Here is a 27,971-nt window from a genome sequence, read left to right on the forward strand (position 1 = left end):
ATAAATGTGACTCTATCAGAGTCCCTGGGTGACTCAGTCAGTTAAACATCTGACTTGGGCTCAGGTCATGATCCCAGGGTCCTGGGATCAAGCCTTGCATGCTTTGCCCTCTCCCTCTGCCCCTTCACCCCACTAATGCTCTATCTCAAATAAATAAATAAAAATCTTTTTAAAAATTAAAAAATAAACACGACTCTATGTAGTACAGATTTTATAATCACAAATCCTGGCACATAAGAAACATAACTATTTCCTATAACTCAATTTAGTTCTTTTACTTTGAGCCCCTAGTCCACCCAATATGAAAAATAAAACTCAGATAAATAGAAAAAGTGCCTCTTGTCCCTCTCCTCCTTGAAGTTGTCCTTGAGTTCCAGACAAGGCCACCTTGGTGGTGGTGGGAATGGGACGTATGGCCTCCTTCTAGACTATAACTTGTCTCATCCAGCCCCTGACATAGGCAATGGGCCCTGTTTTCTTGACTTGCTCCCTCCCTGGAGATAGTGATCCACAGAAATGTCATGGCACACCAAAGGCAGAGTCTATGTCACATCTTTCCTGAACACATCCCCTTGTGCTATCTAAAAGACTCCTTCAGGTCTCAGATGTACACTCTCATTTGCTGTCTGTGACTCACTGAAGAAGGCCATTAGAACTTTTGGATGTCCTAGAGTACCAGTGAGTATCTGCAGAGATCTCCAAGAATTTCTCCAGTGTAGGCATGCCTAGCAGTTGGTTCTACTATACAACAGTACCATGACGGCAAGAGAAATTCCTCCATAAGATCAGTTATTTCTTAATCATCCTTCAGGATGCCAGACATGGACCCTCTTTACTTTTATATCCCTAATCAAAGTGGGATGGGCACAAACATTAGAGAAGGAGAGGGGAAAGGGGAAAGAGGAAAGGAGGAAAAAAGAAAGGAGAGCCAGAGAGAAGAAAGACAAGAGAGGGGAAAGGAAAAGAGGTCTCTATTGTTCTTCTCTACTTCTCCCCTCTCTTTCCCTGGCCAAAAGGTCTTTACTCAAGGAGGCGAAGTGAAAGAGGATCAGCGAGAGAAATGTCAGGTAGAAACTCAATTGGAGAGAATTGTTCTGACTCATCATATTTATTTCCTCAATCCTTGTTTCACTCTTGCATTTTGCAATTTGAAGCTAAGATCTGCCATATTTTCCAAAATTCGCTTCTGAGGGTTAAGTGGTGGCTCAGGATGATTAAGGAAAGGAGGAAAAGAAGAATAAGGTTAATCCAATTAATCTCTGACATCATTAAGTGGAAGACACCATAAAAATGGGACCTGGGTCCAGATGTGGAAATGTTCCTTGAGTGTCTACAAGAAAGCCCCCTGCACACCCACCAGAGGGGGAATTTCATGACTTTAAGAAAGTCCGTCAGGCTCTTGGAGAAGAGAGGATGTGAGACCTCCAGGGGGCAGGAGATTCAGGATGAGAGGACAAGTTCTGGCCTGAACCAAGTGTGTCAATGGCTCTCAAATGGCTTTTATTTTCCCTTTATCTTCCAGATGGTTCCTGCCTGTCTCACTTATCTTGTCTATACTGAAATCTCTTGAGTAGTGTCTTGACTTGGGGAGCAAGTCAGCTGTTTGGCTCTCTTACTGTGTGCTAGCTCCTTCAATCACATATTCCAGGACTGCTGGAGGCTATTTATTTTTCATCTACAGATGGCTTCATAAAAGCCATTCTCCTTCTTCTGAAAAAAGTCCAAGCAGTAGCTGGATATTCATTTAAGATGCAAATCAGGTTATGCAGGTGGCATAAAATCACAGCAGGCTTTCAGAGCCACAGAGGAGGGTGGAAATGACTCAAACACCTCCGTTGATTCGGGAAAGCACAGCTCCTTCCACCTGCTCTCCTCAAGATCCCCAAGATGGCCTCGGCCTCTGCAGTGGCCCTGTAGCTTGTTGACCTCTGACCTAGATCATCACCATCTAAGAGGACCAAGCTCAGTTCTAACAATCAACTAATTCTGGCCCTAAGTAATATGTGAAAGGAAACCTTAGTAATCTATTTCTTTTTAAGTATAGGATAAGGAAGGAGGGGGCCTAAAGTTCATATATCTCTTTATAAATAATGCAAAGTTATAAGATGAGCATAAACAGCATAAACTATTTTCAAGTACAAAGTCTGTAAATGGAAACTTACTCTCATTTATTCCTCACAAGCGTGACAGGGTCCCTATTTGGCAATACTGGCCTATGTTGAATGGGCCTGTGTTCAGTCAAAGAAACTATATTTGTATAGCCTATAATCCAGAAATTTTTTTCGTTCATTTTAGCTTTATGACCACTACCTGTTTTCAGTTTTAATTAGTAACTTGATCATATCCAAGAATTTTGTTCCAGAACAACTGTTATGGCACATATTGCTGGTGGTTGATAATATACTTCTTAAACCCTCACTGGTTTAACCCCCATGATTTGAGAGCAAATGCTCAAGAACCAGCCTCTTCCCAGTGCAAGTTGAATTTCCTCCACGAATGATGAGTTTTGATTTGAGAAGTTAGAAAATAATACAATTTGGAGGGGGCTATACATGTGCTGGCAGGGAGGGGTGGTGGGAATTATGAAGGTTAAGCAGGGAATTATAGAACATCCCTTAAGTTTGAGGACCCCAAAACAAGGGGGCTTGTGCTTCAGTTCCCAGAGTATAGTGCAGACAGCTTGTGGCTTTGCAGAAACACCTCTGATCCAGCTTGGTATGAGGCCAGCAAGAGGCCAGAGAACATCTGAAAACTTCTAAGTGGTGTCTGTCCATCCCATCCCCCACCCGCACTAGGCCCCAAAATGGCTCAGAAGAGACCAGCTCAGACCTCAGACATGTATACAGATAGAGGCCAAAGAAGAAAGTGCTGTTAAAAACAAGGTTTCTCAGTGCAGATGGAGGGTTTTTATGGACCACATGGCCCTGTGTCCTTAGCAAGGTTGGATGTAAACCCCAAATGGTTAACTCATCCTCTGAGGAGAAGTGAAGTGGAGGAAAGGGGAGTTTTCCAAATGAGCTATTTAACTAGAAGTCCAGGACATAATAAATTTACCGTAGATTGATGAGATCAGATCTTTTCTGCAATTCAGAGAAACAGGGGCTCAAAATCTAAATTAAGAGAAGTCACGTAGTAGTAGTAATAGTAGTAATACAGTAGTATTAGCAGTAGTATAGTAGTAATACAGTAGTATTCATCATAGTCATAGGAATAGTAACACAGTAGCATAGTAGCAGTAAGTATACAGTAGGAGGCAGTGCTGGGGGTAGGAGCACGAAACAGCAGCTAACATTTAGTGAGTACTTTCTATCTACCAGGCTTTATTTAAGTATTTTATATAAAAGTGCTCATTTAAGACTTAGGACAACCCTATGAGATGGGAATTTTTTTCCCTTTTACAGATGAGAAAACAGACCTAAGAAAAAGGTAAAAGCTTGAAGAAAGAAAGACTCAATGACTATTTGTGAAGTGAAGAAATGGGTTCGTTTGTGAAAACAAACACCAGCAGGAAGTGGTTCCCACATAGAATCAGAAGGTATGGGCAACTCAGAGTCACCGACCAAGACTTTCCGGGCTCTGTATTTAGAAACTAAAGTCAGGGGCAGAACTTTTAATAATGGTTAATAAGAAGACAGAAATAAGGAGATGGTAACCATCACTGGTTAACTCACCAATTCACCTGTTCTATGTTATAATTTCCTCTGCCCCTTCACATCAGTTCACAACGGATGCCTTTACTCTTCCTCTAACATCTTGTTATGAGCTCTATCAACTTCCAAAATGAAGTTGCACAGCAAGCAGGAGGCAAGGCTGGGGATGGGCGGCAGCCAGCCGGAAGAAAATGTCATTAGGCCCACATGGGAGAATGATGTATGAGATTTGGGGAGCCCAAAGCTACTCCTGGTCCAGACACGGCCCCATCCCCCAAGCCATGGCCCCAACCCTTTAGTAATAAAACCCTGCCACTGGAGGGCTTTTTCCCTAAGCAAAAGTCATCAGTGCTACATGTTTACTTTATAGTTAGAGTGATGTTAAGTTTAAAAAAAAAACCACAGGGGAGGTCTGCAGTCCCAATTAGGATATGACCCGAAGTAATTCTTCAGTGTGCGCAGAATCCAGGCCTCCTTTTCTGAGAGCAGACAGACACGAGGGCCCTGGCTGGTCCTGCCACCTAGCGGCACGCTTGTTTTTCTGGGAGCCTCCCTCAGCCTGAAATGAGGGTGCCCCGCCATCAGTTAAATTATTCCATCTCACAGCCTATGAATTTCAATAGATATACCATCTGTTCACCTTCTGTGTGGGAGTTCAATCATCTTCTTGGCAGCAGTATTATTCTACAGCAATTACCTATGTCTTTATCACCCCTCAATGAGCGGCAGCAGCATCTCTGTAAAACTGACAAGTTTTAAACCCGTTTCTGTAGAAAGGACGGTCTCTATGGTTAGAACACGAGAAAATATTCTGGTGTAAGTGTTGGAGGGGGGGGCTGCCACCTAATGAAATGGGCAGGCTTTCCTTTGAGCCGCCCTGTAGAGCCGTGGAGCCTTTGTTCCCAGCTCAGTGAGGTAACAGGACTGGAAAGAGGGAAGGCCCTGCTGAGAGAGGAGCCTCACAGGTCACACAATGCAGCCCAAGGGGAGATGGTTCTCCAGTTCGGCCACCCAGCCTGTCCCATGACTGCATGCACGGGCAGACACCTTCTCTGGGCCTCAGTGTCCTTTTCTGGAAAATGGAATGGGTGACCGAAGATCTTCTCTTTAGCTCTGAAATTGGAAGGTTCTCGTGGATAGAGAATGGGAACCTACAGCGCAGCCCACGCCCAGCTGTACCACTAACTTGCCGAGCTTCGCGGAGTTGCTAAGTAAAATCACAGCTATAAAAAGAAAAAGGCACAACCCCAAAGTGATTTGAATGCCTTTAAAATTTGGATGATTATTAATGATATTTTCTGGCACAGTACATGAGAGAGGAAACAAGAGCTCAGAGGGGCTAATTTGCTCAACGTTACCCCTACAATATGGGGCAGCTGGGGTTTAAATCATGCCCAGTTCCAAAGTCCAAGCTCTTCAATGCTGTGCCATATTGGAAGGCTGCATGAAAAAAGGAGAAATTCAGGATAAAGCCCGGATCTAAAGAAAGTATGGAAGTCATTTTAGAGGAAAACATACACGCTCCTCTCATAAATACCCAGCATTAACTTTCTTTTGGTTCAGTTCTGGCTACTTGCCATTCAGCCACATAGGCAAACAAGCTGACTTCGGGCCTAACAGTGCTATGTGCTCCCCAAACCCTGTTCGTTTTCTTTCTGGGCACATACAAACATTAAATTTTTAGCAGCCCTTATAGTTAGAGTGGGAACAAGAGATTGGGTTCCAGCCAGTGGGATGTGGGCAGAAATTCTGTATACCATCTGAGTGTTGCCCTATAAAACCTGTGTGTTCTACCCTCTTCCTCTCATTCACGCAGCTGGAAGTGAAAGACTCGGGTATAGCAGCCTCTGGTAAGAGACAGAATCCCGGAATTGTCAGGGTGAGGGAAGCCTTATGGAAGGCCACCCCATCTGCCCTAGGCTGTGACAAACTGAGACACAAATCTTTATTCTGTAACCTCCTGAGATTTTTAGGTTGCTTGTTTTAGCTCTTTAAATTTGGATCATAATATTAAGGATATTTTCAGTAGAATACTCCTAGTCAGTAGGCTTTCCAGTAGTAACAGTAGTGGCCCATTAAATTTTGTCTGCCCAGGATCCAATACTCTTTCTTCTTTCTTCTGAATCCGGTTCCCAACACTCCTCTAGCACCTTGATTTTCCTGAACTTTAGTCCACATGGCTCTGAAAGGGGTAGCACCACCCCTCATCAGCTCTGAGGCTTCTCTGAACATTCCAACCTCACAGAGCCAAATAGGAGGCAATCCTGGGGATTTTCTTCCTACAACTAATGTGAAAGAGAAACTCTTTTTCCCCCAGAAAGTTAAGCTGGATCACATAAGTCTGGAGAAGCTATGAGTTCACTTTAGAGAAGAGCCAGCCCTGGAGTAAGATTAGCATATGGGACAGCAGAACTCTAAGAAGAGAGGGGACTAGGGAACAAGAGGACTTGCTCTACAACCTTGCATGGTAGAGCAAGAAAGAAAGTGGAGGCAGGGAGACATAGAGTGGCCAAGGGAGCAGGAGGGAGCAGAGGTGGGGCGAAGAGAGAAAGGTGTATGAATATATAGTATGAAGGACAGGGAGGTGGAGGGTTGGAGCAAGCGGTGAGGGGTAGAGGGAGACAGTGAGGGTGAGGACAGAGAGAGAAATGGGTAGGGACACAGAGATTGATGGAAAAAGAGAGAAGGGAGAGGGGTTGAGTGATGGGGTCGGGGAGGGGAGAATGGAGGATGGAAAAGTCAGACTGCGAGCAAGCCAAGGGAAAGAGAGACTAGAAGAAAGCGGAGAGGACTACTGGTTAGGGGATGGAGAGCTAAGGAGAGGGGAAAGAGAGACCGAGAAAGAGAAAGTAAGAGGGAGAAAAGAAGGGAAGGAGTGAGGGAAATGCATGAAATCCTTATTTGAGTCCCTGGATCTCGCTATACCTAGGCAGCCTCATCCCTTCTCTACAATAGAAATCAAATTCTCTTTTGCATTTATCCATTTTCACTGGGGTCTTGCCACCTGCTACAGGGATTTTTTTTTTCACATTTTCCAAAACAACCTTTTAAAAAAAAAAAGGTAACAAATAAGTGTCAAAACATGGACAGGCAATTGTGTAATCAGTCATCAGAATGAGTTGACTACTTTTTACCAAAATGAGAATTTTCCAAGATTCAAAGCACATCTATCAACTTATCCTTTTGGTCCCCTTCGACTTCTTCAATCCTCTCTTAGTCTGGGATTACATTCTATCGTGTTTTCTGGCTGATTTTTTCCTCACTTTTCATCTTGTTCCCTATTCTAATAAGTTGTTCTGTCTTTATCACCTCCCCCCAAACTCCCCCCGCCCCTCACAAAGTGTCTTGTTGTTGTCTTCTGCATAATCACTTAGTATGCTGCAAGGTCCCAGGTGTCAGTCCCTCTAGCCCCACCACCGCTCTCAGCACTGCTGTAGCAGCTACTAAGGCACATGAACCTGATCCCACGGGCTGCCAACTCCAGCAGCTGCCACTCAAATCACCCAACATGAGTCAACAGGGAGCCGAGATTCATTATTCTGAATCCCCCTCACATCACATCCTCAAGAGTAGAAGCAAGAAACCATTGGCTTAAAATGCAAGTCAGTATTCAAATTTCCAAGGGGGGATAAAAAGATGAAACTGTGCTAGCCATAAAGAACAGATGCAGGAGAGACAGAGACACAGAGAGAGAAAGCGTGCATGAACATGGGGGTATTATGTTCTAGAAGGAGAGGTTAGAAGACAAATCAAAAAATCCAGTTCTCAAATGCACATCAGAGAATAAAACATTGGCTTTCTCCGGAGCCAGAAGAAAAATGAAGCAATCAGTGGAATTTTAAGAGGCAAAAGAAAGAAGGTACCTTAGCAAAAGCCAGTGGAACAATTTCACAGCTGGGGGCCAAATGTCACCTCCTCTAGTGAAAGCACCTGAAGTGGAGTTGCCAACAGGAAGTCCCCCGCACTCTGGGGACTCATATTTATTTTGTCAGCACAGTTCATATCCATTCAAGCAAAATGATATGCATGACATTTGGGCACAAGGTCTTTTTCAAAGAGGAGAATCAACCCAGCCAAGCTGGTTTTCCTCATTCACCAGCCACCGCCCACCCACAGCCAGCCCGCTACCATTCACTCACAGAACCACAGCCAGAAAACTGTTCCATACAACAAGGCTTGGTTTCCTTTTGCTACTCTTATGCATAATTTACTCGCACACACAATTCCTGTCAACAATAACCTTACTTTTTCATGTATCAATGAATTTGAAGGCTTTATAAAAATCTGGATCCAAATAAAAGGACTGTAGACAAAGAGCTCAGGTTCCTTTTTTTCTAAAAAGAAGTGAAAATTGTATTTTCTTTAGAAGCTTGAGTGGTTTGGGGTCTTTCTTTTTCTTTTTTTGTGAGGAATGGTGGAAAGTGTCATTAAGAAAGCACTCCTGAAAAAAAAAAAAAGAAAGAAAGAAAGAAAGCACTCCTGATGAAATTTAAGATGACCCAGCTCCTTCCTTCATCTGGAACTCCACACTCAGGGGACCCCAGGGACTAATGTAGCCCCTCCACAGGGTAGTGAATCTGAATCCTTGCCCCCTCTTATTAACCTAGGAAATATAACAGCATTTGAACAAAAACCCAACACCCTTCCCTCTTATTCCTATGCCCTGCTCCACACCCCCAGCTCCAGCACCCACCCTGGCTCATTTTATTTAAGGCAATAATCCTCCCTCAACCCACCAAGCCAAACTACCCATAGTCACAAGGCCCTCAACCCCTCCAGCTCTCTACACTTCCACCAAAGATAGCCACCTACTCTTCCAGCATCTGAAACTGAAGTTAGAAGGAGAGGGAAAGTATGCTCATGTTCCTCCTAACTCAAAGAAGAACAATGTCCTGCCTCTTCTTGATCCTTTGCCACTGAAAAGGGTTCCACTCATTCACCAATGACTGGCCTGAGTTGCATGTTCTTGGTGGCCACAAACCACTTTTTTTTTGGTGTGCAGTGGCTACAGAAACTTTCCCTGGACCTCCTATGAGGAATGGGATCCTAATGTCTTGTACCAACGCTGGCAAAAATCCAAATGTGAGAGAGAATTACAAGATGAGACATTATATAGGGAGCTATTAGCTTTATTCTTATCATTGTGGTTCTAAAAAATAGAAATAAGATCTATCTTTCTATTAAGACACCCTAAAGCATGGACTCCTTTTTATTTCCAAATACTTGCTTGCTTTGTCAAGGCTCAGGTGGCCATATACTAAACATTTACCTGGCTACATGTGCAAAGATTCATCCATCCACAGATGTTAGTGCCAGGCTGAATTTACCTTTGGTGTCCCCTGAAAGACCAAAGGAGAACTTTCTGTTATACTTATAACCATGACAGTAACAGTAATAGCAGTCATAGCCTTCACTACCTGCCATGCATTTTACGTAAATAGATGTAATTATCACAAAAAAACGCTGTGGGGGCCACTATCTTCTTCCCCCATTTTATAGATAAAGAAACTGGAGCAGAGCAGATAAGTAAACCCAAGTTCACACAACCAACTGAGTCAAAATTTGAATCCAGATCTCTGATTCAAGAGCCCATGATTTTAAGCATTCCATTCCATTACCTCCCTGTACCCATTTAAATCAGGTATTTTGTTATACAATGTTAGATAGATAATGTATTTCTAACAAAACTTTCTGAAAGAGCAGCCCCTAAGAGGAAAGAATAGCAGGGTGTGGCCAAACCAAAGAAATCAGTAGAATATTCTGCTCAAATCTTTCATGGGATAAATCATTCCATGTTGTTTATGGTCCTATGTCAAAAGAGGACAGTTTGACTATTTCCCGGAGTCCTTTGGTTTTTAGTGGGTCCCAAGTGAGAAATCTGCTGGAGACTTTTCAATGTTGCACAAAGCTGCCAATCACACTTATTGACTTTCTGCCCTACAAACAGTGGGAAGAGTGACTTCATCCCCCAATCAGCATAACAGATCTTGACACTGAATGAGCAAAAGCTTTTTGCACTCCAGAAAAGCAATTATTTTCTGAAGAAAAAAAAAAACAGTCAATTTCTTAGGCATAATGAACCCACCTATTAATCTTGTCCTGTTACTCTTGCTAATTCTGGAAACAGAAAAGTAGTCATGCCTTGTTGCCCTCAAATTTAAGAACTGTGCACGCCATCAAAAACAAGGGACTTTTCAACTTTGTCCTTCAATTGGGCGAGCTTTCCTTCGAGCAGCAACTCAGGCCTCAACCGGTAGAGAAGAGAAGCTATTTAATTACCATTTTAAATCTAGGTTTTGATTTGATACCTAAATATCACTGACTAAAGCACAGAGCCTTTAATAAATTATAAAACTGACCTCCTTGGATTGCTTGTAACAATCCTTAATATTAATGTGGGGAGTCTGAGCAGTTCTCTTTTTAATGTTTTTACAAGGCTGTTGTTGTTGACAAATGAATTGCCAGGTTGTGCCTTAACCCCACATAACTAGTTCTACTTATACATTTCTTTCCAGTGATTCATGCGAAGCTGCCCTCTGTTATTCCAAGTGTCTACTGATTTCAATTTAAAGAAAAGGTAAGTGCAGAAATAGAAGTGCCAGATGGGTCAATATTTGTAGAAGATAAAATAGTCGTAGAGAAACCCAAAGGATGTTCTAAAGTTTTGGGAAAATAGTGACACGAGAATGAAATACAAATGACTTGATAAGTATTTGATACTTTGTATTTGATAGTACAGTCCTACACTGTGTTGCTTACCCTATATGTTTGCTAATTCTATTTCCAAATTTTGGAAGCTAGCATATGGTATAATTGCTGCTATAGGAGGGTGATTTAATTAGGCTTATATATATATATTTTTAAGTGCCACCACTAGCTGCCATCTAGAGAACTGAGGAGAGGAGCAATGTCAGACTTTAGAACAGCTCAGAACAAGAGTCCAGAAGCTGTGACAATAATATTCAACATGGCGGCATGCCAGAAGGGTGAAAATTGGGGTGAAGGGAAGTAGATGGTTTGAAGAAGGTATTTAGGTATGGTGTGGTCAGGTACTCATAATGGACTGGGTGTGGGGATGATGAAGAAGAAGGAGTTAAGGTTTCTGGTTTAATGGATGGTAGTTGTGCACACTCAGAGAGGACATGCTAGAGGAAGAGAGAGTTTACAGAATAAGATAATGAACACATTCATGAACATGTTGAATGTGAAGTACCTGTAAGGCATCCAAGTAGACAAGACACAAAATGATGAGATATGCATCGTCATCCCAAAGGCGCAGGTGACAAATATCTGTCACTCTATGCCAGACACTGGAGTAGATCCTGGGAATACAGCAATGAAAATGTATCCTATGGAACTTGGAATCTAGGTAGAGAAAGGGGCATTAGACAAGTAACTACCCAAATAAATAAATGGAATCCATGAAAAGGAAGTATTTCAAGATGAGCAAGGGCCAATTATATCAAATGATGCTAAGAGATGGAGAGGGATACGGGCAGGACCGTCTTTTGGATTTGGTCTCATGGAGGTCACTGGAATCTTGACAGGAGCTGTTTCGGTAGAATGCCAAAGATAAAACCATATTCAAATATGTAAAAAAAGAAAACCATAGAGTGAGGGAGTAAGAAAGTGACCATGAGACATTTGTTCAAAAAGTCTGGCTGAGAAGGGGAACAACAGAATGGAGCCATGGCTAGAAAGAGACATAGGTCATAGAAGAGCTGTATAAGAAGGATGATTTGAAAGCATGTCTGTATGTTTCTGGGACTATCCCAGCAGAAAGGGAAAGAGTGATAAGCTGGAGAGCCAAGTCAGTAAGACAAGACAAATATTCTGGGTTATTCTTCAGAGACGTCACGGTGGAAGGGAGTGTTGGGGGCTTCTAAGGCACAAATGATATTCTTCTTTCTCTTCTAGGTACTAGCTAAATAAGTATGATCATTTTGTGAAAAACGTACCAACAGGTAAATTTATCTGTGCTCTTTCCTGTTTACATACTTGAAGTCAATAAAAAGTGGAGTTTTTCTTTAAGCAGAAGGATTGGAAACAAAGAAACAAAACCATCATTTTTGCAAGTGATGTGATTATCTACATAGAAAATCCTGACAAATTTATAAACTATCATAAGGAAAAGGAAAATCTAGTAAACTAGTTGCATATAAGACAATATATGCAAGTCCAGTGCACCAGAATAAAAACAACAAAATAAGACATAATATTTTAAAAACACCACTTACAAGAGAAATAAAAACTGTAAAAATACCTAGGAAGAAGTCAACAAAATATATGCTCAAGCTGGATACAGAAAATTGTGACATTTTACAAAAAAATATTAAGGAAGAACTAAAAATAGAACAATGTATGTGGTAATGAATACAAAGATTTGAGTATTATAATGATGTCTATTCTCCCCAAACTTATCTAGAGACCTAAAAAAACTCCAGTCAAACCCCCAACAGGATCTTGTGGAAATTTGCAAACTGATTCTAAAACACACAAATAGACAAGGGCCAAGAAGAACCAATACACTTGCAAGAAGAGAAGGGAGCATTTGCTCCACCATGTGTCAGGACTTATTATAAAGCTAGGTAACCAACTCACCGGCAGAGTAACTAGGTCAGCATAATGTTGGCATAGAGATGATCTGAACAGTGAGCCTAGAAACAGATCATCCCATATTTGGAACTTTGTCCTATGACAAAGGGGCCTATATAATTTATTGTCCAAACTGGGTCACTTATAAGGGCAACTATTTATTCATAATTATGTCAGGCCAACAAATGCAAACCGTTATTATACCAGACCAATGAGGCTGGATGCCCAGTATATCTGTGACCACGCTGGAAGAGAACAAGTGGAAACAGACTTTGGTGGGAACAAAGACACTTCATCTGCAGGCTCAGGTGGAGAATGGAGTCTAGATAAAGATAAAGAAGGCTGGTAAATTTGATGACAGGTATTTGGCCTGCCTTTCTACTTTTACTTTCTCAATAAGTTGTGAGGCGAGGGCATCCCAATGGGAATGAATCCTAGGGGACTGGGGGCAAAAGGAGACAGTGTGAGAATTCTGGAAAGCAGAATAAATATACTAAACATGTGTAAGTGGAATTGCCAAGGAGCATCAAGGGTTAATTTTAGATTATTGTCATGAATTTATAGCTCAATGAGCACAATTGTGTATTTTTCTCCTACAACATTGAGCTGCTTGAATAACTATACTGACAGATTGTGCAATCTAAACTAGGTTTTGGGGGGTTGGTTTTTTTTTTTTTTTTAGGAAAAGGAAAGGAAAGGCATGAGAAATGGGGCACTGTGCACAATGAAAATGTGAGAGGGCAACGGACTGGAGGTCTGCTGGGCTGACAGGAACAGAGAGGGTGACCAGGGAGGATGGGATGGGTATCAGAGAAGAGGCCCCCTACAATGAAGATGTTGGTGATGGTGCTATTTTTTGGCAATAAAAGGTCACAGGACCATGGGAATGGGGGATCTGGGAATAATATTTGTGTCACAAAGTCATAGATCATAAAATATTAGAGCTGAGGTCCAGAGAGGTAAAGTGATATGCCCAAAGTGATCAGGGAGAATGTGTACTGAGCTCTATTTGCCAAGAGCACTGAGGTCAGGGGGGCTAAGTGTCCGTGGCGCGGCATACTGCTGAAAAGAGATCCTTACTTCTTGGCAGTTGCAATCCCTTCATCGCTCATTTTGTTAACCTGGAAGCCAAAGGGGAAAGGCAAGAAAAGGCACACTTCTCCTTTTTGTTTTTAAGTCACTAGGGGAGCCATCTAAGGAAATTAATCATAAAATATTATTAATTAATAGTAAAGTCACTCAGTGCTTACCATGTGTAAACGCAGTGGTAGCTGCTTTGGTAGGATCCTGGGTGGGATAGAGCTGACTTCTTCCTTAAAAAGCACATTAAGTCCATTGGGATAAACGGACTCACACAAAGAAACCAAATTAGTAGCAGGAAATTGTGCAGAAGAAGTGCCTAACTCTGCACCTAAGAGACTGTTAGTAGTTTAGAACCCTGGCACCCACAGGAGGTCTGGGGGTTTCGACCCAACACTGTCATCAAATCCTAAACAGTATAAAGTAAAGGTGCGTTCCTCAAAGACACATCTTCTAGACGAATCCTCGCAGCTCCTCCACTGCCCCTCCCAGCCACTCCCAGTCGGCATCATCTCCCCTCCCACGGCAGGTGAGCGAAAATCTTTCTAACGTTCTCTGACTCCTCCTAGTCCACATCACCAGGAGGGGGAGAGCTGCAAGTTCATTTTGGATTCTGTGTTGAGGAAGGAAGGAAGGAAGGAAAGAGGGGAGGGAGGAAAGAGAAGAAGGAACAGGCAAGCAAGCACGGCCTGAAATTGCTCCAAAACACAGGTTTTGATGTGAAATCTGGTTGAACTTTCTTCTCTTTCTCCTTTTTCAAATCAAAGTCCTGAGGATTTGGCAAGCTAGTGGGAGAAATGTGTTTGTTTCTGACCAAGTAGACAATGAGAGTGATTTCCTGGCCAGGTCTACCTAAATATCAGACCCACGGTGCCTTAGTCATAAGCCAGCAGGGTGTGTGGGGAGGGGGTGGTAGGTAGGGGTGGACTTCAGGGGATCCTGCACATCGGAGCTCCCAGCGGAGTTTCCTTTCCTGCACATGATAGCAGGGCTCCATCTCACCTCCCTTTAAAATGAGATTCTGGATCAACTCTGTTGTTCCCACAAATGGACATTTACATAACTGAGCAAAAAAAAAAAAAAACAAAAAAAAAAAAACAGGCAAGAAATAACTGCCTTTGGCTGGAGGCTTTCTAGGAGAAGTGTTCAGCTTTTTTTTTTTTTTTTAATCGTTATACTGAGAATCTTTCAAAGGTTTTATAATCGCCTTTGCTTTCAATGTAATAAAAATCACTTATTTTCTTTATAAGAAAAAATAAATAAGGTAAATAGGAACTACACGTCATTCACTTTTTAAATTATTTGCTGCTGCATACTACAATACTCTTATTTAAGCTGAGTTTCCTCAAAACCCAAGAGAATGGTGAGGGGAATGTAGGGGCATTCACACACCTGCAGGGCTGGATATATCTATGATGTGTGCCTAATGTTCTGCTCTTATCACTCTACCTGGTCAGAAACACCCAGAGATTAGGGCTCTGCTAATCAGCTTTTTACAGCCTAGTCACCTCCTAAATATTCCCAGTGTGTTTCTACCCAAGTACAAGCGTCAATTTCCCTCCTCAGTGCTCCTGAGAGAGTAAGTATTCCCACTCAAACTGTGAAGAGCAAGGAAACTATCTTTGTGGGAAACATGTGACCATCAGTACACAGAGCTTCCTAGAGAGAAGGACAAAGGGCAAACACTCAGCTCGGGACAGGAATGAGGAAACCCAAGAATTTCGTGCCCAGGCCTTTCTGTCTCCCACCTGGTTCTAGGGGTCTGACACTCTTAAGCAGGGGATGAGTAAGGGGAAAAATAGGACTGAGTTTTAACCTCTAATCACCTGGAAAACTTTTAAACCCTTAGGATCTCAGGCAGCACCAAAGATCCAATGAATCAGGATTTTGATGGGTAGTTCTTCAAAATACATATTTTTTAAAGCTCCATATATACAGGTAAGGTTGCAAAACTTGTCCTACCTTCTTAGTACCAAGAAGTGTGCCCTTAAACTTCACAAAAGATAGGTGTTTCTGCCTTCCTCCTTGACTCTCAACCTACAGGTGGGAGTGTGTGTGTGTGTGTGTGTGTGTATGTGTTTGTGAGAGAGAGAGAATGAGAGAGAGAGAGAGACAACCATCCCTCCTTAAGGTGCAGGTGAGAATGCCAACACGATGTCAAATGTCACATGTCCTTTAGGTGAAAGGCTGAAGAATGGTCTGCTCTCCTCACGTGAAGCTCTATTAGCTTCTTAATAGAGGAAAAGACCGAAAGGCCAGCTACTGAAGACAGTGTATTGTTTTGTCTCTCAAGTAATGCAGACTTCTGATCTGCACAGCTTTGAGAAGACGCGTTGGGAACATTAGAGCAGTTTGCTGAATGGAAGACAGCGAGGAGGGGATCTAATGAGAACCTCCGCCTCGAGAAGCGAGAAAAAAAGGAGGCTCATTTCAGCTCTGTTTGAATAACTGATGGCTGAACTCTGAGAGTAAATGACCTGGTTCCTCCGGCTGTAGAAGACACACAAGATATTTCTGTTCCTAGGCAACAGACGGATGCCTTTATTTCTCATCATTGCTTGGGTCGGGATAATTCAATTCCGTTTCCCTTAGAGCCCAGCCTCTGCTTCCTACCTATCTGCAGAGCAGAGCCTGAGACTGTGCCCTTTCCCTTCCCTGAGGCTATCTCACACGCAGACAAGGATTTTTCTGAAAGACTCGATCCTGTTCTTTTTGGGCACGAGGAAAGGAACATAATCTAGAACGCCATCTGCCATCCTGAAATAGCCCATAGTGGCACTATTTTTACCCGGCAATTATCAAACAAATGGAGTCATTTGAAAGAGTCACAGCTGTTCCTCAGTGTTATCTCAGTACAAATATGACACAGTGCGTGCTGATTTTGTTTTCTGCTTTGTGTCTCATGTACACAGAGGCAGTGATAATTTCTCAACCTCCCATCAGAACACAAGTCAAAGTGTGTACTCTACAAGTGAGTCACTCTCCGGCAAATTAAAAATCTCTCGTTATCTTGATTACATGGTCGAGGTTTCGCTAAATGTGATTCTCATTTAGAAAGTGAATGTAATGAGCTCTGTATTTCAGAGTGAGTGCTAGGAAGATTTTTAATCCCAGAGAAAACATCAAGTTCTGTCCTGGTTAAATGCAACCTAAAAAAATATTTGGTATTTATGATAGATATGGATATAGATATAGATAGATATGTGTATAGATACAGATAGATAGATGAGCATTTTGGTATTCATTTTATATATATATATATATATACACGAGAATTTTTAACAAAGAAGCAAAATTCTACAAAATGGATCCTATTTTTCTATTAACAACCTTCATCATAAAACCAGGAAGGTGCCTGACCGAAATAAACGTATCTAGTAAACTGAACACACCCATTCGCACATGCGTGCTTGCGTGTGCATGTGCACACGTGCGCGCACACACAGGCAACCCTATCAAACACTTCTCATTCTTTTTGTCCACCTGCATCTCAACCCTGTTTCTATGCATATGGAACTTCGAGCCTAATGAGGCAGGGCTCACCTCCCACAGTGACAGTGAAAATGCCAAAACCTTGTTCTCCCAGCTTCCTAACCAATCAGATGAGCCCACCCAAGCATACAAAGATCACCCAGAGCTCCCTCTGGGAACAGAGATACTACAAAGAATCCAGAGCTCCACGACCACCTGGCTGGGCACAGGCGTGCAGGGTTTGGTACCAACAGTCCCCAGGGTGCACCCTGCAGTGTCCATCATTTGGCAGTAACAGGAGTGTCCACCAGACCCGCTCCGCGGGCTGACTCGTGCTCTATCCCTGACCGCATAGCCACAGCTGGGCTTTCCAGCCCTCCCAGATACCCTGGTGAGCCCGGTGATGTGCTTCCAAACAACTTATTTGCTGCTTAAACCAACCAGCCCTGGCTGATTGCTACAACCAAGAACCCTGAGTCAACAAATACTTTTTTCATGGTTTAACCACGTGAAGATCAAAAATAAGCTTGGAGTTTCTGTTCTTCTACAAAATTTTCCAGCTTTTTCCCAATTCCTCAGTCTCCATTCTTTATTACATATAATCCACAGAAATTTCTCTAACCCCTGCCACTATCCCCCACCCCCACCCCCCGACACACACAAATTCCCTGACTTCATACTTTCAACCAGGAATGCATCCAGAAGTAGGAAGATAAGCTGCAGGAGGAAAATGCATGTTGACATGGCGACTGCTAAGACAAGCCCCTGGAAAAGCAGGATGGATTACGTATCCACATGCTAAAGCCACAGCTCTGACATCGGGTGATGCATGGGCAGACCTCAGCATTTTCAAGCAGCGCCCCTCAAACTCTAATTTACTTCTGAATCTCATAGGGATTGTGTTAAGATGCAGGCTCTGCCTCAGCAGGTCTCAGAGTCTCCAGCTCGCCCAAGCTCCCAGGTGTTGTCTGTGCTTCTGGTCCACAGCTGCTGGCAAGGTGCTCAAGTGCTTGGACACGACTCTTAAGTCACCAAAATGAAACTGTCCCAGGCGGGAGGAAAAAAAAAAAAACAACACTCCGTGTGTTCTGTCTCCATTTCTGGAGCTCATCTTGTCTACTTCTTTTAATTTTATATTTAGAATAACTAGACTCCAAAGTGGCAATACATTTCATCGTTTGGCACACGACTTACACCAAATGGAAAATTTCTATGTGGAGAGTGTTAGAACATATAAAACAAATTATTAGATCTTGCTTCTCTGGTTCTGAAAAACCTTCAAGTCTATAGTTAGCCTATTTAACACAAAGGCCACTTTTGGATCCTGCAGATTAAACAGTATTAGGGACCTCCACTATCTTATGATTCCCAAGATTCTCACTTAGAAGGCCTTTACTCTTTTTTCAAACGTAAATTGAAAGTATAACGATTTATTGTTGAAGCACAATAACCCCTGAGCACAAAGGCTAGGGGCACAAAGAAGAAATATGCTTTGTACCTCACCCTGGCCTCAAAATTGGCCAGTATACCTTTCCAAGCATTAATCAATATAATTTCTAAAGGCAGAACATATTCTGCTTTACTTGTAACACAGATAACTGCTCATTAAACATGCCCCAAATCCCACAACACATACAAAAAAATAGGAGGGGGCCACGAGCTCTCTTTTCATAACTCTAAAAACAATATAATCAGTCTACAATTTCCTAGAAGGCCACTGGGTAGGTAAGAACATCACTTTACTTTTAACTATCCTAAAGGATAGACATTCTAACAATACCACTATCCATGGCCAACATGCGGACAAAAAGTACAACGGAGGGGAAGCAAGGGGCTTGCAGAGTTTGGGTGGAAGGAGGACAGCCAACATTCAAACACATCTGAGACCATGCCGCCAAATTTTACAGGTTTTTACAATTCACACGCTCTCTTTTCCCAGCATCTATCTACAGTCAATATTTTAGACAGCTTATTCTCATCGAGCTATCCTTAACAAATAATTACTTTTCAGAAGAAACCAAACAATAAGGCTAATTAATTTGCTAATATCACTCCTTATTTATGAATATAATGTTTTAGTAAGATTTGCTTCTAGAGCTGACTCAAAACAGATTCTGTAAAGTGAATTGCTTGATAGAAACGAGTAATGAAGTATTCTGTAATGTAAGCAAATTGTGCAAAACAAAACTCAGTTTTTAGAAACGGAGTTGCACTTCCAGACAAGAGCTAACTCCTTTTCCTAAAGAAGAAGAAGAGGAGGAGGAGGAGGAAAGAAAAAGAAGAAGAAAGGAAGAGGGGGAGGAGGGGAAGGAGGAGGAGAAGAAAACAAGAGGAACTATGAAGTGAGATAAGGGTACTTAAACCAAAGTCAGTACTTTCCCAAACCTCAAGACAAGGAGCAGAGTTCAGAGTGAGATGTGCCCTTGGTCTCAGCAAGTAACGAGTTACTTCTCAGCTACCATAGACAATAGTGAGGAAGACATTTTTTTCCATTGGGAAGAGCTATGAAGGGGCCGGGAAGGCACAGAAAGGCCCGAGGAGCTACTGAGATCCAGTTAATTTCAGGGGAACTCTTGGAGGGAGATCGCCTACACAGGTTTCAAACCAAGACTGAGCTTCAAATTGGCTGTATTAAGAATTTTTAAATCTACTTAGGACAGTGATAAGTATGAAGATGTATTGTGTTCATAGGGAAAACTGTAAATAATCCAGGTTACGTCGATAACCCAGGGAATAGTTTATGATTGTGCATTTGTTAACTCGCAATGCATCAATGAAAGCTATAAAACAATGCATCAAATATTTATAATTGGATTTGAAGTCAGGATATGGATCCATATACATAGTGTGATTACAACTATTAATAACAACTACTATTTATTGAATACTTTTATTTTATTTCTAATCCATACCACAATATTGTAAGGGAGGTAAAAATCATCCATATGTTTTACAGATTAAAAATGAAGCTTAAAGAGACCAAGTAACTTACCCAAGTTAAATAAAAACATAATACTTCTTTATCCCAAAGAAAGGTAGGAAACAAAGAAAAATGAACATGGAACAGATAAGACAAATAGAAAATAACCAGTAAGATAGATTTAAATCCAACATTATTAATAATTACCTTAAAGAAATGGTCTAAACTCACCAACTAAAAAGTCCATTCAAAAAGAAACAAATACTATTATTAGCAAGATAGCAGTTCAGGAGGTCCTCAGTCCTCATTGCCCCACAGAAACACAGATTTGATAACAATCCATAGACAAAAGTACATCTGTGAGAGCTTTGGAGTCTAGGTCAGAGGTAGAAACACCATGGTGAAATCCAAGAACAGGGAGGGCCACTTGGAAAAGGGAGGTCTGCCAATTTCAGACATGGCTGCAGACCCAGGAGCAGCCCCTTCTGCCTGCAGAATTAATTCCAGCACAGCCGTCCAAGATCCCACCACCAAACCCACCTGCCCACAATCTTAGTAAACAGGCCTGCCCATTAGGGTCCCAAATGTGGACTAAGAAGTCACCCTATAACCCTATGCTTATTCCATTCAACCACAGTCCCAGAGGCAGTCCTGGACACCAGGACACCTGGCAGGAGCCATATTAACCTGTGCCCTGCTAGCAGGCCCACCAACAAGCCCAACTGTGGACCTGAGAGCAGCCTCCTCAGCCAGCTTCAGCCCCACTAGACTGTGGCTCTGGAATCAGTTCCATCTCCAGCAGGAGGTCTTTCCCTGCTGAAACCAGTCTGTAGAGACTAGAGGAATTGCCCCTTCAATTCTTCTATTCCAATTCCAGTGTAAAGCTACAAGGATCACGAAGAATCAGGCAGCTCGGGCGTCACCAAAGGAAACTAATAAAACTCCAGCAACTGATCCTAATGAAATGGAGATTCATCAACTGCTTGATAAATAGTTCAAAATTATCACCTTAAGGCAACTCAACAAACTACAAGAGAACACAGACAACTAAGTGAAATCAGGAAGACAATACATGATTAAATGAAAAGTTCAACAAAGTAAAAGAAACCCTAAAATTTAAAAAGACAAATTGAAGGACATCCCCAGTTCAAGTATTTGAAGAATTAATATTGTTAAAATGTCCATATTTCCCAAACTAATCTATAGATTCAATGCAATCCCTACCAAAATGCCAATGACTTTTTTTTACAGAAACAGAAAAAAAACTTCATTTAGAACCACAAAAGACCTGAAATTGACAAAACCATTTTGAACATGAAGAACAAAACTAGCAATATCACACTCCCTGATTTTAAAATATTATAAAGCTACAGTAACCAAATATTAGGGTACTTGCATAAAAACACATATAGACCAGGGGCACCTCGGTGGTGAAGTCAGGTGATCCAACTCCTGGTAACAGCTCAGGTCATAATCTCAGGGTCCTGAGATTGAACTCTGCATTGGATTTCAAGCTTAGTGCAGAGTCTGCTTGAGTCTCCCTCTCCCTCTGCCCCTCCTGCTTGTGTTCTGTGTTCTGTCTCTGTCTCTCTCTCAAATAAATACACACACATAAACACACACACACACACACACACACACCATTAGACCATTAGACAGAGAACCCAGAAATAAATTTAGGCATATATTGTCAACTGATCTTCAACCAGGGTGGCAACAACACACAATGGGAAAAAAAGAGTCTCTTTAATAAATGATGCTGGGAAAACTAGATGTTCCCGTGCAAAACAATGAAATTGGAGTATAAAAAGTAAACTCAAAATGATTTAAGACTTAGGGGCAGCTGGGTAGCTCAGTGGGTTAAGCCTCTCCCTTTGGCTCAGGTCATGATCTCAGGGTCCTGGGATCGAGCCCCGCATCGGGCTCTCTGCTCAGCGGAGAACCTGCTTTGCCCCACTTCTCTCTCTGCCTGCCTCTCTGCCTACTTGTGACCTCTGTCTGTCAAATAAATAAATAAAATATTTTAGAAAATTATTTAAGACTTAAACATAAAACCTGAAACAAAACTCTTAGGGGAAACTAGGGGAAGGAATTTCTAAACATTAGACTGGGCAATGAGTTCTTGGATACAACACCAAAAGCAGAGACAACAAAGCAAAAAATAGATAAGTAAGATTACACCAAACTATAACACTTCTGCACAGTGAAGGAAATAATTAACAAAATAGAAAGGCAACTAAGGAAAAGGAGAAAATATTCATAAGTTGTATATCTGATAAGGGGTTAACACCTAAAACTGTATAAACAACTCATAAGTTAAAAAGAAAAACAAATTCTGATTAAAAATGGGCAAAAGAACTAAATATACATTTCTCTGAAGAAAGTATAAAAATGGCCAAAAATATATGAAAAGGTGTTCAAAATCACTAATCACCAGGGAATAACAAACCACTTCACACCTGCTAGAATGGCTATTCTTTTTTTTTTTTACTATTACAAAGTTTATTTAACAAAAAAATTCAATATGAAAATGCACATGACCTGATTTTGACATCGTAGTATAACAGGTTCTATGGAGAGGGGACATGTGGAAGCAGTTGATTCTTCTGATGAACACACCCATTATTTATAGTGGTTCCAAGGCTTTTAACATGATACTATCTCCTCATATTACCACCATTCCAATATTGTTCTGTTGCTCACCAGTTGCTATCTGCACACATTCATCTATCACAAGATTCATAAATGGATCAAACCCCCACAATATTCCTTGGACATGTCTGCCACCATTTATTTTCAATGATAATTTCTTGTCCATAAATTTTTTCAACTCAGAAGGGTGAGCTTTGCTCATAGTATCTATTCAGCAAGCTCAAAGATGCTAGTTTGGCTATTATTAACAAAGGAAGGAAGGAAGGAAGGAAGGAGAACAAGTGTTGGTGAGAATGTGAACAAGAGGGAGTGGTTGGGAGAATGTAAATTGGTGTAGCCACTACGGAAAACAATTTGGAGTTTCCTCAAAATATTAAAAATAGAATTATTATTTGATCTAACAATCCCACTTCTGGTTATATATCCTGAAGAACTAAAATGGAGGTCTCAAAGAGATGTCTGCACTCCCATGTTAATTGCAGCATTATTTACAATTGGCAATATATGGATGTTGAGCAAGCTAGGAATAGAAGGCAACTGTCTCAACCAGACAAAGGGCAACTACAGCAAACCTAGAGGTAGCATTGGACTTAATCATGAAAGACAGAATGCTTTCTCTCTCTGTCTGGGATTCAACATTACAATCTTTCATTACCTTATTCCCTAAGTATTTCACATTTTGTTACTCTTTTTTTTTTTTTTAAGTTTTTTTTTGGACAGAGATCACAAGTAGGCAGAGAGGCAGGCGCGGGGATGGGAGGGTGCGGGGGGGGGGGGGGGGGGCGGGGAGCAGGCTCCCTGCTGAGCAGAGAACACGATGTGGGCTGGCTCATCTCAGGACCCTGGGATCATGACCTGAGCCAAGGCAGAGGCTTTAATCCACTAAGCCACCCACGTGCCCCAGTATTTCACATTTTGAATGCTACTGTACAAAGTATTGTTTTTAATTCTATTTAATTTAATTCAATATTATTGTTTTAATTGCTAGTAATATAAAAAATTGTTTTTTGTATATTTTATCTTATATCCTGTGAAAATTGCTAGACTCCCTTACTAATTCTAGTACCTTTTCTGTAGATTTTAATTCATAGCTTAGGACATATGGGTCTTCAAGGTATGGAGTATTGGGGCAACTCTCACTGAAGATAAACTCCCAAAATTCTCATAAGCCACGTGAGGAATCACCATGAGTATGAAAGAGCAAACAAGGAGAGTTTTAGTTCTTCCTTTTCAATTTGTATGCCTTTCATTTCTTTTTCTTGCCATATTGCATCGTATAAGAAAATCCAGGGAGAACATAGTCATAGAAATTGACATGTTAATTCTAAAATTTATATGGAAAGACAAATGACCTCAATTACCTAAAACAGTGTTGAGAAAGACCAAAGTGGGGTAATTTACATTACCTGACTGCAATATACACACATATAGTAATCAAGGCAGTGTGGTACTGATGTAAAGACCGACAAAAAGATCATTTAAAGAGAGTAGAGATTCCAGAAATAATCCCACACACATATGGTCAATTAATTTCCAACAAAAGTGCCAAGGAAATCTGATGGAGAAAAGATAATCTTTTTCAACAAGTGGTGCTAAAACAATTAGATGTCCATATACAAAAACAGTAAACCCTGACCTTTAGCTCACAACATAAATATTAAATGGATAATAAATGTAACATCTAACACTTCAAATTTTCTAGAAAAAAAGGCATGAAAAGAAATACTTGTTAACTTTGGGTTGGGCAATTATCTCTTAAAGTAGAACAGTGCACAAAATATAAAATTTTAAAAATGCAAAATTAGGGGTGCCTGGGTGGCTCAGCGGACTAAAGCCTCTGCCTTCAGCTCAGGTCATGATCTCAGGGTCCTGGGATCAAGCCCCGCATCGGGCTCTCTGCTCAGCAGGCAGCCTGCTTCCTCCTCTCTGTCTGCCTCTCTGCCTGCTTGTGCTCTCTCTCAATCTGTCAAATAAATAAAATCTTAAAAAAAAATGCAAAATTATATTTTACCCAGATTAAAAACTTCTGCTCTTCATAGTCTGGAAGCGCATCTTCAAGATAGACTGATATATCCCTTAAATGAGAAGGTAAGTGACAAACTACAAGAAAATAGTTGTAAAAACATACATCTGACAAAGAATTTGTATACAGAATAAAGAACTTTCATAACACTATAAAAACACAAAAGCAATTTTTTAAATGGACAAAAGACTAGAAGACACACTTCACCAAAGGAGGTGCATAGATGGCAAATAAGCCCATGAGAAGATATTCAACATCATTAGTCATAGGGAAATGTAAAAGCCACCAGGAGATAATCTCCTCATACCTACTAGAATGGCTAACATAAAAATACAGTGAAATCTCAATTGTTACTAAGGATGTAAAGTAACTGGAACTCTCATACATTGCTGGTGAGAATACAAAATGGTACAGCCATTTTGGAAAATATTTTGGCAATTTTTAATGAATCAAACGTACACATGCCTACCATATGACCCAACAACTCACCTCTGAGGTGTTTACTGAAGAGAAATGAAGACACATGTCCAAATACTTACCTGTGAGCATCCTATAACAGCTTTATTCTTAACAGTCGAACCTACAACAAACCCAAGTCCACCAACTGGTGAGTGTACATCCATACGACAGAATATTCCTCCACGTAAAAGAGAACAAACCAACAATACATGCAAGAACAATGACGAATCTCTAAAGCATTACGTGAAGAAAGAAGCCAGTCACAACACAACATACTATATGATTTCATTGTTCAAATGAAAACCCCAGACCCAAAATGGCATCATAGATTAAGACTCCAAGTCAGTAAGTCAAAACTTAATACCCAACCTAACTGTAATTTCAAGTCCCAGAAATGAAACTTTTAGTCAGTCAACATAGAATTTCCTAGTCAATACTAGGAAACTTACTGATAACCCTTTTGTTCCTCTTAGGAGGACAACCTTGTCTAACTGATGCATTTCTTGGTAGTAAATTCTTTTCTTCATTTTTTCATGCCTGCTACCTTTAAAAAGTTTTTTGTTTTTTTTTTGTTTGATTGATTGGTTTGGTTTGGTTTGGTTTGGTTTGGTTTAGCTTAGTGGAGCTCACTTCTACTTGCTAAAGGAATGCTGCCTGATTCCTGTATTGTTTAATAAAGCCAATTAGATCTTCAGATTTACTCACTTGAATTTTATTCTTTAACACCATCTATATGAAACTTTAGAAAAGGCAAACTGTCCTGATAGAAAATATATGACTCATTATCAGGGGTTGGGAAGAAAGGGTAGGGGACTGTCTGCACAGGGATATGAGCAAAATTTGGAGGGCGTGGAAGGTGTTCTATGCTATAAATGCAGTGGTAGTTACAAAACTGTACGTTCTTCAAAACTTACAGAATGGTGCACTTAAAATTGATGAATTTCACTACATGCAAATACTTCAATAAAGCTGTAAGAATATAAGCACATAGTAATAAAGTACCAAATGTTATCAAACAGAAAGTAAAAAGCACCTGTCATTCAACCATCCAGACTCTACCATGGCTAAGACTTCGGTGCATTAAAATGTTTATATTTTTACCATTAAAAAATGATCTTTGTAACTGAGGGTTTATGGAGGGACTTAGGTAGGGGATGGCCTAGATGGGTGAAGGTTATTACAGAGAACCCTTGTAATAAGTACTGGCATTGTATGTAAGTGGTGAATCACTGAATTCCACTCCAGAATCCAGTATTGTATTACATGTTAACTAATAAAATTTAAATTAAAAAAAGAGTGATCTTTGTAAATTTTCTAGCTTAATTTTGTGAAATGTATTGTATTCTACTTTGTCTTCACTTAACATAGCATGAGCATTTTTGTGTCCATAAAGATACAGTACAACATGACTTCCAGTGGCTTCAAAACTGTCCATTGTATACTTGCCAAATAACACATTCAGATTCAGTGTTGTGATGAATCCCCTCACCAAGAATCTGGCTCTGTCACCACTTCCTATATTTCTAGTTCACTCCTCTTGGAGTCCCCGCTCTAAACCACCCTCCATTCTTCCAGGATCTACATTTCCTGGATCCCAGTCCCTTTCCAGTGTCCCTCCGCCTCCTTCAGGTTTGCTTCCTTCCTTCCCCAGCTCACAGCTTTGAGGCTCATGGACCATTCCTTACACAAACTTGCATCTTTCCGCAGCCTCAGACCCACTTAGTAAAACCTCACCCTGGTCAAAGCCAGCTCTCCATCCACAGTGTTGACTTCCCATGGCAACAGGGCTGAGCAAGTCTGGAGAACCGGCCAGGTTGAACTGAGTAGCCTTGCAGTTACATTCCTGGCCAGGAGCCTCAGAAGGATTCTCAATGCCTGTGGCAATCTTTCCCCATTTCCCAGTTCACTCCCTCAGCCTCCTCTCCCAGCCCGAGCCTCACAAACTATCTTTCCGGTGGGCCAGATGTTCTTACTTCCAATCCCTTACAGACCAATACTTTTGCAAAATATTATTAAAATATCTCAGCGATGTCAACTGCTGTAAAAGTTTCTAAATGCTTACTCTCACTTTCTGTATTTACCTCCTGGAAGGGCAGTAACCAAGAGCTCAGGACAGGCCACTCCCCATTCCCAGTGCTGCAGTCCCAGAGGACCCCCCTCCCTCCCCTTTTCCCCCAAACTGCCCACATGTCCCACAGTCCCAATGCTCCCCTCTTGGCCCTTTGCTCTCTTTGCTCTGGATTGATGACCTTGCTGCTCTATCACAGGCAAGGACCCAAGGACCAGAAAGGTCCCACTTTCCAGGTATTTGTCTCCCTTGACTACCAATGAAGTGTCCAATTCCCACCTCTGGCCAATGCCCCGTTGAGGCATTAGACACACCCACTGCAGGACACTGTTCCATTCCTTCCTCCTTCTCTCCTCATACACAGTTTCCTCTCTATGGAACCACTCCCAGCAGCCTAAATGCTGGTACTTTTCCCATCTCAAATAAACAAATCTCTCTGATTGCACTTCCCCGGCAGTCTCTTAACGCACTCTCCTTTTATCCTATTACACTTTCTCCAGTCCCTCTTCTCCTTTCCTTAACCTACTCCAATTGGGCTTGCCAGGCCCCTCCATCAAAGGCTTTCTCAAGGTCAAAGTTGTCTACTTTGTCAAAATCTGACAGTCAGCAGCCAGTCTAAGAAGCAGCAGACACTTGTGATGGTCTGCTTTGTCTTCCCTGGGCCTACCTCTGATCTCAACCACTGCTGTGATATCAAGTTCTATGCTCACTGCCGACATGGCTTATCACTTCTCTCTGCTTTTCTGACTCAAGGCTTTCTCCCATGGGAGCCTGCCAAGTGCGGTAGAGGGGAGTTAACATCATGACAAAACCCTCAACCAAGAATCGTCCTAGCTCTTGTCTGTTTGAACAGACATTCTGCACCTTTCTCAGATGTGGCAGTGAAGCTGAAGGAGCCACCTTGATAACACACCCTTTATTGGCATTCTTCCTCCATGGCCTCACCTTCCCCATTCTCTCACTCCTACTCCTGGGATCACCTCCCAAGTTAATGTCTGTACCCAGGAACCTGTCTGCAAGTTCTGCTTTGAAAGGAACCCACACAGAGGTAAT

The 27,971-nt window shown here is 41.5% G+C and overlaps 1 protein-coding gene and 1 pseudogene across 5 annotated transcripts in view; both read right to left on the reverse strand.

Annotated features, from left to right (window-relative positions):
- The window catches only part of SYT16 (synaptotagmin 16), a 261,099-nt gene that overhangs the window by 207,944 nt on the left and 25,184 nt on the right, over positions 1-27,971 (reverse strand). The window lies entirely within an intron of this gene.
- On the reverse strand, positions 22,382-22,570 carry LOC309868183 (small nuclear ribonucleoprotein G pseudogene; annotated as a pseudogene). The gene has a single exon. The product of its transcript is annotated as a small nuclear ribonucleoprotein G pseudogene (transcript).

This window comes from Mustela nivalis (assembly GCF_964662115.1).
Source record: "Mustela nivalis genome assembly, chromosome: 6".
Taxonomy (NCBI): Eukaryota; Metazoa; Chordata; class Mammalia; order Carnivora; family Mustelidae; genus Mustela; species Mustela nivalis.